This window comes from Eschrichtius robustus, chromosome 16 (assembly GCF_028021215.1).
Source record: "Eschrichtius robustus isolate mEscRob2 chromosome 16, mEscRob2.pri, whole genome shotgun sequence".
In the NCBI taxonomy this organism is placed as follows: domain Eukaryota; kingdom Metazoa; phylum Chordata; class Mammalia; order Artiodactyla; family Eschrichtiidae; genus Eschrichtius; species Eschrichtius robustus.
This window is the reverse complement of record NC_090839.1, coordinates 26,242,346-26,248,345: the sequence shown is the minus strand read 5'-3', so window position 1 is coordinate 26,248,345 and position 6,000 is coordinate 26,242,346.

The window sequence follows — 6,000 nt, the reverse complement described above, 5'->3', positions numbered from 1 at the left end:
TTCTCAAGGTGGCTTCCTTTTTGCCTTCTGAGATAGGAAGAGTCCACAAGTCCTCCTGATTTCTGTCTGTCTAATCCTGCCATGTCCTCAGAGACCCTTTCTGGTTTTCCACAGGACCACAGATTTCTAGGAAGAGGATGCCCCTCGTCCCAGCTGGAGGTGACGGGGTGGGCTGGGAAAGAGGGGTAGAACACGGGCTCCAAAGTCAGACAGAAATGGGTCCAAATCCTGGCTCCACATTTTACAGCTGTGAGACCTTGGGCAAGTCACTGTCCTCCCCCAGGAACCTTCCTCATCTGGAAAATAGAGGTGATAACACCTCTATTTTCTCCCTTCTGGGCCTTACTTTGCTGATTTGTAAACTGGAGATGGTCTTTTTCCACTCTGCCACTTTGCTGTGTCAGAGTGTACATCTTTGATTCAACAGCAAACTCTCTCCCCACCCCTAACTGAGGTTTCTACGTACCTGTTTGGCAGGGGAGAGGAGATCTCTCTCACTCTCTCTCACACACACACACACCCCTTTCCCCCTCTCTGGCTCCATGCAGGAATGGAGCACAGGCTGGAAGGAGAGGAAAGGGGGCAGGAGAGGGTTACCTTGACTGATACTATTGCAAGATGGCCCCCTACTCTCTGGGGAGACAAAAACTGTTTACAGCTGAGTCTCATGGGCACCTTCATGGGGGTGTTTCAAACCTCCGTGTCGGGCCTCCCAAGCTGCAGCTCCAGACGAGGGTAGAGCTCCTCCAACGGCTGACCGCCCTACATGCCACCCCCAGCCCCTGGTTCTCTGGCAGCCTTTCCTCACTGCCCAGGGATGATAATGGGAAGGACTGAAACCAGCCCCATTCCAGATCCCTCTCCTGCAGGGTCCACATCAGGCCCTTGGAAACACACACACACACACACACACACACACACACACACACACACGCTTTGACCCTGTCCAGAAGGAGCAGAGAGCAATAATTTTTCCCTCACGGAAGCCACTCTGCCCACAGTGACATCAGTTCATCAGCCTGTTTCTCTCAGGAAGAGACAGAATCCAGCCCATCCCATATCCCAAGTCCAGGGTCACACCCCTCTAGGTCCGCGCTAGGGGCAGACACCCCTGCTCTCCACGCTGAGACAGTGGGAGAAGGGACCACAGCTGCCTCCTAAGAAGTATCTTCACCAATCTGTCTCCTTTGCCCTCTTGACCATTTTATCACCTCAGTCTGGGTCAGCACCTCCACGTGAGGGACCCAAGAGCTGTGCCACTGCCTCTTGGCCACCTGCGTGCACTGTGGTCTGGCTCTTCCTCCTGGTTGATAGCGTCCGAGGAAGTGTGGTGCCTCAGATGACACTTGCGTTTTGGGACTTGAGGAAGCACTAGTGAGGACACTTATTGATGGGTAGTGGTCAGGTAGCTTGATGCAGATACTGTCTCTGAATTAGGCCTTGAGGGTCAGTAATGTGAATATTTCAATAATAATAATAGCGTTTCCCATTTACTAAATTCTCTGATGTTCCAAGCATTTCACATTATCTTATATGACCCTCAAAACAGTCCCATTTTACAACTGAGGAAACAGAAGATCCCAGAGAGGAAGTCATTTTCCCACAGCCATACAGCTGATAAGCCCCAGAGTAGGGATGCATCGGCGTCTGGTGGATTCCAGATGCTTCCCCTGCCCGCTGCCCAGACAGGGCAAGATGGCATCTTCAGGGGGGTGGATGAGGCATTCCAGGAAGGGGACACAGCACAAGCAAAGGCCTGGGAGCTGGAAAGAGGGGAGGCCAGGACAAAGAGGCCCTGAGCAGTCTGGGGATTGGTGGGGGCTGAGTGGCACTGAGGGCAAGGGTGTGGGTTCCAAGGGTGTGGGTTCCAAGGGTGTGGGTTCCAAGGACAGAGGCGCGCTGCCCATGGGGGGCAGCATAGCCAGCTGGAGAGCCCGGGAGGAGGCATCTGCCTCTCTGGAGATGCGCCCAAGGGAATGGCAGGCTCCCTCCGGGAGGCCGCTCTGACTCCAGAAGTAGCTCATCGTTAGGTGTTTGGGGCCGTTGGCGCGTTGCAGACATGGCAGGATGGCAAATGCTCTTGCCTTCTTCCTCTTGACAGCTCCAGGGAGGGGAGACCAGCCAGGGCCTGGCCATGCACTGTGTGACCCCACGGCCCTCGCTGCCCCTCTCTTGTCCCCCTGCACAAGGAGACAGGATTCAGTACCGGCTCTCCCAGCTCTGAACCACAATCCCAGCTTCTAGACCGAAGTCAGGCAGCAAGGATGATTCCCCAGATTATGCCAAAAGGCCCCGTTTGGGTCCAACTCCCCGACACTAAGCTGGAGTCACTGGGGAAGAACAGCGTAGTAGTGAAGAGTGTGTGGTCTGGACTATACAATACACTCAAGTCCCAGCTCTGGACACCCTGGGCATGGACCTGGAGCAAGGCACTCACCTCTCAGGGCCTCAGATACCCTGGGTAAACTCAGGGCTGCTGACACCCACCTCTGGGTGAAGTGAGCCAAGACACCCAGGCAGTGGGCGAGAGGAGTCCCGCGGGGCTGTTCCTTTGTCCCCTTGGTTCGCAGCCATGACTCACTCATTCACCCCGTGAATACCCACTGAGATTTCTGAAGGCACGGGCAGAGCAAAGTTGGTGCAATTGCTGCAGAATGAACGAATAAGAGCACAGGCTAAGTGCTGGGTGAGCGCATACCTCAGTTCATGCTCTCAGCAGCCTGTGAGGCAAGTGCTAGCATAACCCCATTTTACAGATGAGGACATTGAGGCCCAGAGAGGTGAAGTACCTTGCCAACAGTTACACAGCAAAGAAGTGGCAAAAGTGAGATTCAAACCTATTCTCTTGAGTGAATTAATTCATGGAGATGTGTATTCCTAAATCCCAGGACGTATTTTGGAATAAGGGATGGGCAAGGCTATTCTTTCCATCCCCCAAGTTAATTATTTGGCTACGCTATGATCGTAACCTCTCTGCAAAGGCTCATCCTATTCTAAGCAATAATAAGAACAGCAACAAGCACTCACATTTATTGAGCACTTACTCTGTGCCGGGACCTCCAATCCCTGTCCTCTCAGCACTTGAGGAGGCAGGTGCTACCGTTATTCCCATTTCACAGATGAGAAACTGAGACTCAGAGAGGTTAGGGAACATGCCCTGAGTCACAAGGCATGGAAATAGTGGAGCCAGGGCTGAAACTCAGTCTGTCTCAGGGCGCCCTGTGTCCGCCAAGATATCCCTAGATAGGTTATGATGTCAGAGTTTCGGTTTGAGTGCTGGCTCTGCCGTTTGCTGGCTGGTGAAGCCGGTACCTCTGTGGCAAAGTCAAGGTAACAATGCTGACCCTGGTGGGAATGACGCTCCGTTGATATGACTGATGTAAAGCCTGGGGTGGCACCTCCACGTTATAGGTGCTTAAAATGTCATCTGCTCCTGTTTTCATCATTGTCCCCACGGGAGTGGATGCCCAGGAGGCAGGGAGCCCCTTGCAGAGGCCACGCTGTGCCCGGTCCAGCTCCCCGGCCACGTGCCCCCAGTGCCCCACCCACCCCTCGCGTCAGCCAGATCCTTCTTTCTCCAAACTTCAGGAGGCTGGAGTTTGAGGTGGGGCTGTGGTTCACCAGATGCCACAAATATTTACCTTGGAGACCTCAGCCCAGATGCAGAGGGTGTACAGGATATAAGGCTGGACTTCCAGACCCACTGCCCAGGTGAGGAGAGCAGCAGGCCGAGGCCTCCACGTGTCCAGGTAAAAGTGTAGGGAAGGGGCTAACGGCCTACATCACCAGGAAGGGACTGAGCTGGAGACATCTGTTGGGGTCAGGTCAGGAGCAGGAAGGAGGCTTGGCCCTGGTGTAAGGTCCCTCGGTCCACTAGGACCTCTGAGGGTCAGGGCCAGGGGGTAGAGAGGTGCCCAGCTTCCTCACCCAGAAGACCAAAGAGCAGTGATGAGGGACTGGACTGGCCCAGTCTCTCCCTGACCTCATCCCCACGACATTAATCCATTCTGCGCACACCAGCTGCTCTGTGGCCAGCCCTGTGCTGGGGTGATTCTGGGGATAAGAACTATCAGACAGTCCTGGCCATCAAGAAACTCCCAATATGGGCCAACATGGTACATGCTGTGCTCAAGGAAAGCCCAGGGACATGGTGGTGGAGGACAGTCAGGGAAGGCTTCCTGAAAGAGGTGGTATGTTGGTGGAGAAGCTCAGTAGAAGTTGGCTGGGCAAAGGAAGAGAGAAAGGTATCTCATGCAAAAGGAACAGCATAGGCAAAGGCCAAGAGGTGAGGTACAACGTGGTGGGTGTGTGTAGGGTGCTTGGATTTGTAGAGGAGACAATTTTCCACAAGAGGGGAAGCTACCATCCTCTTGCTTCCCTGAGCACCTCTGATCAGAGGAGGACAGAGGGGTGTGAATTGATAACGAAGGCAAAAGAGAATCAAGGTATTTGAAAGAAAAAGACAGTGGGGTGGGGGCGGGGGGCTTCCCAGGTAAACGAGCAGGGTGCAGGCAGGGCGTCACCGCTGTCTTCTGACTTTGACTGCAAGGTGGCTCCTTCTGACCCTAGTATCAGCAATAATAACTGTCATCATCGGAATAACAGCTAACACTCATTGAGTGCTTGTGGCATACCGGGCCACAAAGGGATGGTCCTATTTAATCCTCCCAACAACCCTGTGATGTATTATTATTATTACCCCTTACTTTATAGATGAGAAAACTAAGACAGAGAGGGTAAGTCACTTGCTTGAGATCACACAGCAAGTGGTAGAGGAAGGCCTCCAATTCAGGTCTGTCTGACTCCCAGGCCCACGATATTTCTCCTCCACCCTCAGGTCTCCTGAGACTCAGGGATGAGGGTCCTATGACTTGACAGGGGTCCTCGTGGCCCAGACCTTCCCAGATTAGCAGGCTCACATTCTCCCACTGTTCCAGGGCTCCCAGGGGCCATTCATTCATTCAGCAACCATTTACTTACTAAACACCCACTGTGTGCCAGGCACTATGCTGGCTGCTGGGGACACAGTGGGGTGCAGGTAGACCCAACCCTTCCTCCCGGAGCTCTTGGCCTGGTCAGGAAGGCAGGTATTGAATCGTTATTGCAAGTGCGTCAGAGAGCTCACACTGCGCCAGCTCACAGAAGACACTCGTCATCCAGATGCCACGTCTGTCTTTGGCAACAAGAAACCCGGGTGCTGAGCCAAGCGAGGGCCCAGGTCTCTGGGTCAGGATCCTCCCGACCTCCAAGCAGGACCGTCCATAGGAGGCAGAAGCTGCTATAGGGTGCGTGGGGGCAGAGCCAGGGTGCAGGCTGGGGAGCTCAGGATGAGGTTATAGCTGCTGACGCTCCACACCCTGCAGGGGACAGAGCAGCCCAGGAGCCAGGTCACCCCAAGCTCCTCTCGCAGGAGGCGCCCACAGGCCTCTCCTCTCTCTTTCTGCCTTTCTCTTCCTGGCTCCAAACAGCCACCTACTCCCCCCTCAAACCACTGAGTTTCATGAATTAAGCAAAGAGCTTTCCTACCACTTTGCATCTTACCTGAATTCTCATCTCCCTCCGGCCTCCAGACTTCCTGTCCTGGGCACACACCAGCCCCCCAGGGTGACATTTCTCCAAGTGTGGTCCAGGCTCTCTGGTTGCAGGAGAGGGAAAGCTTTACAGAGAAAGGGACACGTAAGCAGTTTTCAAGAATGAACAGGAGTTCAGCAGGCAGATAAGGAAGGAGGAGAGCATTACAGGAAGCAGGAAGAGCAGGGCAAAGGCACACACAGGAGAGAACAAGGTATGTTCTGGGAACTTCAAGCAGCTTGGAATGACTGGAAATTTGTAAAGCAAGAGGGGAAACCCAGGAACTGAAGTTGGCTGAGGAACCGAAGAAGCAGAAGTGTTTTGTCCTGAGCACTGTTTTGTCCTGTAAGAAAATAGCTAATATTTTCCAAGTGCTTGACATGCGAAAGGCACTGTGCTAAATGCTTTCTAGATATTAACTCATTTAAT